Genomic DNA, 6,446 nt, shown 5'->3' on the forward strand with positions numbered 1-6,446 from the left:
TCAGACACTGGTTAAAAAAAAACCCACTAAAACATAAAGAAATATTTGAGATCTAAATACTACATGCGTTTCATATGCATTTGAATAGTGTCAACTGGAAAAGATGCTGTTTAAAAACAGATGTTGTAGCTATAGGATGCACCAGCAGGGGCTAATGGGGCCATCTATCCAGCCGTACCATACACTGCACAGATGCTCTCTAGAATGATAATATCCCTCCCCCTAACACAACCAACCAGCACGTAGCAAATCAGCAGTTCATGACTGTGAACAAAGCCTAATGTCATTTTTAAAGACTCTTTGAAATGACGCAGTAAAACCTATTAAAACATTGTGTTTTTATTTGTGTTTTCATGTTTTAGTCATTTTTGCCTGCTTAAGCATGCATGAGTCAATTATACTCTACACTGGCCTGCATTAATCCAGAACACAACATATTTGACATTCTGAAATTGGTGTTTTTTAGACATGTTTCTTATCGGTTCAAGTATATTTGTTGTGGTTGTTCCGTAGAAAGCACTTCTTCGTATTGTATCTGTCCTCAAACAGCCAGCGCCCACAATAAAATATAACGATCGGTGTGGTGGGGCAGGTTCTCAGAGATATTTTTAGCGCAACCTCTGACGTAGACATGAATAATTCATGAGCTCTGCGGCTGAATGATGGCCCATGGCATGCTGTGACATCACAATATATCAGTGACGTGAGATTATACCATCTGCAAAAGAAAAGGCTGCATTTATTTACCAAGTTTAACTTATTTATCCAGGGAAAATAATACAGAAATGTGAAACACTATACAGCTGCAATTCTGTGAGAAGAATTTGGTCTTTCCAAGAAATAAGGCATAGGAAAACATGTTGTTCCTCTCACACACTTAAGAAGATAGAGGGGGAAAAAACAGGGGGGGAAAAAACAGTTACTGTCTTTTCCTCTAGTGTTTGACATAAAAGCTGTCACACACATACCCACAACACAATTCCACACTTGATGACAGAGGAATTTGTTAATTTACAAACTAAAAACCAAAAAAGTAAACTAAAAATGAAAAACCAAAAGACCGCAGGGCAGCAAAAGTGGATGTCTCTGATGGGACAGGAATGAAAAACAGAGTGAGGGAGGAGATGAAAAACGGGGAAACGGAGGAGACTGGATTAAACCAGAGTTTCAAAAACATGCTCACGCTGAGGAGAGCGTGAGGAGAGGAGTGAAAATGGAGAACACTGGGAAGAGGGGGAGAGACCAAGCCGGCAAATAGGAAGAACGAGAAAAGCAGTTTTCCAGAAAAGCAAACAAATATGACAGAAACACAAAATTTAAAGGAACAGCTGATCATTTTGTTCCAAACCTCTGACTGCAGAACACAAACAAGAATGTTTTGAGGATCGTTGGCTACCAAACAGTTTTGGTGATCATTGTCTTTCATTATATAGACAGAGAAAAAAAAAAAAAAAAAAAATACAAATTTCTCAAAATGTCTTCTTTTATGTTTCAAAGAAGGATTAAAATTAGTTTCGGAACAACATGAATAAGTAAATGATGACAGAATTATCATATTTGAGTGGATTATCCCTTTAACCCGTGATTTGATTGAATACAATAGACTAAAGTTGTATTACAAACTCGAAATTAAGATGTGACGGGCATTCCTAAAGCTTCCGTAATATCATTACTGGATGATGAAAGAGGGTAATCAGTTCGACAATGATGGCTAAATGTAATTAACACTCTGCTATTGTGCTGCTGATGAAAACACTGATTTCAAACCACTTTGATTGATCACTGAAACTCCCACCTTTGATTAAAAACAAAAGACAGCCTCTCACTCCACAATAAAGGTAAATGCACTGTCAATCACATAGAAACCTTGTGGGAAGAGTGGGACAAAACAAAATCAGAGTGTTGAAACACATGTCCAACTGTACTTGTGTGTATGTGATTGTCCCCCCAAAAATAAACATTCTGTCATCATTTACTCATCCTCATGTCATTCCGAACCTGTATGTGTTTCGTTCTTCTGCATAACACAAAAGAAGATATTCTGAAGAATGGTGGGGTCCAAACAACATCGAACTCCACTGACCTCACTGTATGGACAAAAATACGCAAGTATATTTTCTGTTCTGGAGAAGGAAAAAAATCATACACGTTTGGAACAACATTTGTTGGTGAGTTATTATGGTGAAAATGACATTTCAAAAAAATGTGTTTGCACACAAATACAAACATATGCATATGAATTACAGACACAACAAAAGGAACACTTACGGCGATCAGACCGGCTGTTATGTATGTTGTAAAATTGAATGTGACACAAACACATATATGAAAATACAGTTTTATTCTTCTGAATAAGTGTTCCACTATTCGAAAAATATCTATGTTCTTGGACATATTGTTCCTGGAGCACATGTGCTCCGTGTGTATGGTAAACAGACGTATCAAATTACACTTCCTAGAAATATTTGCGCCCCCTCGCTACATGCCTTTCTCATTCTTTTTTCTTCACTTACACTCTTTCATATGATCTTTTTCTCTCAAAAGTTCATAATTAAATTCATAATTCTCTGTAACACATACATTATGCCTAACGTAAACATACTGTATGCAGGTGTAGACATGCTGGTTTTCATTTTCCCCGTTCTCTCGCTCCATCATACATACTAAGGGAACTTCATCCACATTGCGCAACACTCCTTCTCGTGTTGTGGTAAATAAAGTGTCCAAGCACCAAATCTGGTACGTGTGGAAGAACATGACTCAGCAGTCCTGAGGTCAGCAACTCAAAAGAGGGCCGCTGTTTTGTCTTTTCAGGTTCAGAAACACTATATGAGGCAGAGTAGTATTTGTTGTCAATCACAACTTAGCATACTTTCTAAAGTACTTTACTAGTTATTAGAGAGGAAGAGCAGTTATTTTATCCATACAGTGGGGCTGACATATCTGAGACTATGTTTTAAATCTGGATTTAATTTTATTTAACCCTGGGCCTCTTTGGTCTTTGACAGAATTTTTTTTTTTCAATTTTTTATATTTTTTGCTTCACTTTTGTCGCATTAGTTCTGTCAACCCACAAAAGAAACGTGATTTGAATATGATAAAGGGTCACAAATAGAAAGTACCACTTGGTATCTTCACAGTTAAAAATGACCAACATAGGAAATTAATGGGAAATACGGAAAAATATGAAAATTTAATTAAAAAAAAAAAAGGTAATAACAATTATATAAATATTGCATAGTATAATAAAATCCCCCAAAACTCAATATAACCCAACTATATTATAAAAAATTTACAAACAAACAAAATGCATGTTATTTTTAATTTAGTACGGACCTAAATACGATATTTCACATAAAAGATGTTTACATATAGTTCACAAAAGAAAATAATAGTTGCATTTGTGAAAATGACCCCGTTCAAAGGTTTATATACGTTTGATTCTTAATACTGTGCTGTTACCTGAATGATTTTTTGTTTAGTGATAGTTGTTTGTGAGTCTCTTGTTTGTCCTGAACAGTTCAGCTGCCTGCTGTTCTTCAGGAAAATTCTTCAGGTTTTTTTTAGCAATTTTGTGTATTTGACAACTGAGAGACTCTTATAGAAGCTATTCCAGAAAGCTATTCCATTCAAACGCTCACTGATTCTTAAGAAGGAAAAACGATGCATTAAGAGCCGGGGGTGAAAACTTTTGAACAGAATGAAGATATGTACATTTTTCTTATTTTGCCTAAATATCATATATTTTTCATTAGTACTGCCCTTCAGAATCTACAGAAAATACTTACATGTTTCCCAATAGACAAAATAAGTTAAATTTACCCTGGCTCACCCTCCGGTGTTTCCTTCTGAAATAGTTGCATATGAGTCCCTTAGTTGTCCTCAGTGTATATGTAAATATCTTTTATGTGAAATATCTTATTCAGGTCAGTACTAAATGAAAAATAACATGCATTTCGTATGATCAGATTCTTCAAGGTGTATGTAAACTTTTGACTTCAACTGTATATAGTGTCACTACTCAAAAACGTAATTGTGCATGTGAACTCCTTAGTACAGAAAGTCAGATGTTCTTTTGTACAGAATTCATATTGTAATCATTCATTTATATTACATTTGTTCTATATTTTATTTATAATAATATTGTTTACTCACATTAATATGCTAATATAATATGCTACTATTTGTATTAGAAATAGGTGTCATTTTAATTATTCACCAGTGCGATATAAGCCAGGGGAAATTAAATGCCATGGGCCATATCCATTGATCAAAAAAATATTACTGTGTCAAGCTGCAAACCGGCCATAAATTATCTGAAAGGGGTGCTGGGTAATATCTTTCTGTATCCTGGTGCTGATTTAGTATCTCTGAATAAAACTGTCTCTGGTTATAGTTCAATTTTCTCTGAAGTTAAGACAGGCTTATTTGTCTAGCTGTGCTGTGTTTTAGGATTGATATTGTCATTGCTAAGATTTTTTCCAGCCGCTGGGCAGTAAACAGAAGTAAAAGCTTTGGGTATTAATTAACCTCATATCTCTGCGAATCTCAATGGTTTCTAGTGCCCTCTTATCACTGAGAAAGAAGACTATTTGGGAAGACAGGGACGGAGAGACAAAGGGTAATAGTGGCCATATCATTGTAAGCAACCATTTATCAGTATGTTGAAGGCTAAATGTTGCTGACTTCTGACAATCCACTGGAGTTTAAACTCAGTGCTCTATCTTTCCCACCAGTCATGATCGTTTCATCTCTGTCTTTTTTAGTCACTTTAGTTTATACGTTTTAGTGCCTCTTGTCCCTTCAGATATTATAACACGTGGTTTGTGTCCTTCAGCATTTTGGACGCTCCACAGGTATAATTTTTGAAACTGATCATGCAAAAAGGTCTCCAGCAAAAGGGCTGTCTGTTTCCAGTGTACTTCCTCAGGCTTTAAGCTGAACGCGCCACTCACTCATGTGGATTTGACATGTTTATCCGTCCACTGTCTTGCTGATTAAAAGGAGGAGATTGGGTCAGTCCAGACGAGATTAGTGCAGTCAAACACACATTCACACAGTTTTTACATGCACGTTTACACTTAGTGAAGGTTGAAGGGCATAGCGAACGTTTTTAGAAAACAACCTTAACCATTTTCAGATGGTTCATAAAATCTTTATGTCTCTGATGGCAAACATAGTTTATGGGGACAAAAGCATTAACTGGAAATTATGCATGACAGATATTCAGAATATATGAATTAATTTAATGAAATATATTTAAAATACTGCAATGCAAATTATTTAATTTAATTATTTTATTTTATTCAGTATTTGTTTTGACTTAAGTATGTTTTGTCACCCAAGTTTTTCTTGTTTCTACTTCGGTTACAGGTTTCTACTTAAAACATCAAAAGGGAAAATAATGTTCAGTTAGAAACTACAGTGATGTGATGTTGTGCAAATATAACCACTGAAATATTGTTTTGAAATCATCTCTTCTTGTCTCACTCACTGAGTTTGCTGAATTAGAGATACATGAGTGAACAGTCTGTATCAAACCTAAAGAATGACTGTTGACATCAAATGAATTTAATCTCATATCAAAACAAATGTCATATTGACCTGTAAATCCGCTCTAAGGCTTACACCCTTGTACTATGTGTTTACTTGGATACACAGCTGACTGGTGTTTTTAAGATGCTATTTAACCGGTTGCGTTTGACCCAATGCCCTGCTTCTGCTCACTGAGCAAATTAATGAAAAAGAAGGCCATCATGAGGGCCGTGTGTGGCTCTGTGTACATGTGTGTGTGGAGCTGCGCGTGTGTGTGCCTATGAGAGTCATTAAGATATCAAGCAATAGCCCATTTATCTATGACAGCACAGCTGTGCCAACACAGTTTTAGAGTCTTCTTGTCCACTTTGATTCACATAATAATAAATGATGTGCCGTAGTGACAAACACATTGCATTTACCTCAGCTGCTCTCCTGCGCTCCTTTTTTGTCTATGTTATCTTTTGACTGGCTCAAAAAATCATGAGAATGAAGTAAATTTATGACACTCTGTATCTCTCCCAAAGAAATGCACTTTGCCCAACTAAGACAATAACTATGCAGGACTATTTTATGGCTGCTCTAAACATTGGATGGTCTGAAAACAATATGCTATTTGTGATCTTATGACTCATTTTCTGCTGAGAAATAAACAGTGTAGTCATAAAATATTTGCTTGGTCTAAAGCTCACTTAAATTTGTTCTACATCATTAGACATGACATTATGCTGCCTTGGAGCCTGTCTAAAACTGGTTTAATAGGAGGTACACTGTAAAATATTTCCACCCACTTCAATTTAAGAAAAAAAATTAGGTTCAGTTGCTCCAACAGGTGTTGCCTGTTTCTAAATTTGTACAATCAGTTGTCAATTAAATTATATATATATATATATATATATATGTGTATATAT

Source organism: Labeo rohita, chromosome 7 (genome assembly GCF_022985175.1).
Source record: "Labeo rohita strain BAU-BD-2019 chromosome 7, IGBB_LRoh.1.0, whole genome shotgun sequence".
In the NCBI taxonomy this organism is placed as follows: domain Eukaryota; kingdom Metazoa; phylum Chordata; class Actinopteri; order Cypriniformes; family Cyprinidae; genus Labeo; species Labeo rohita.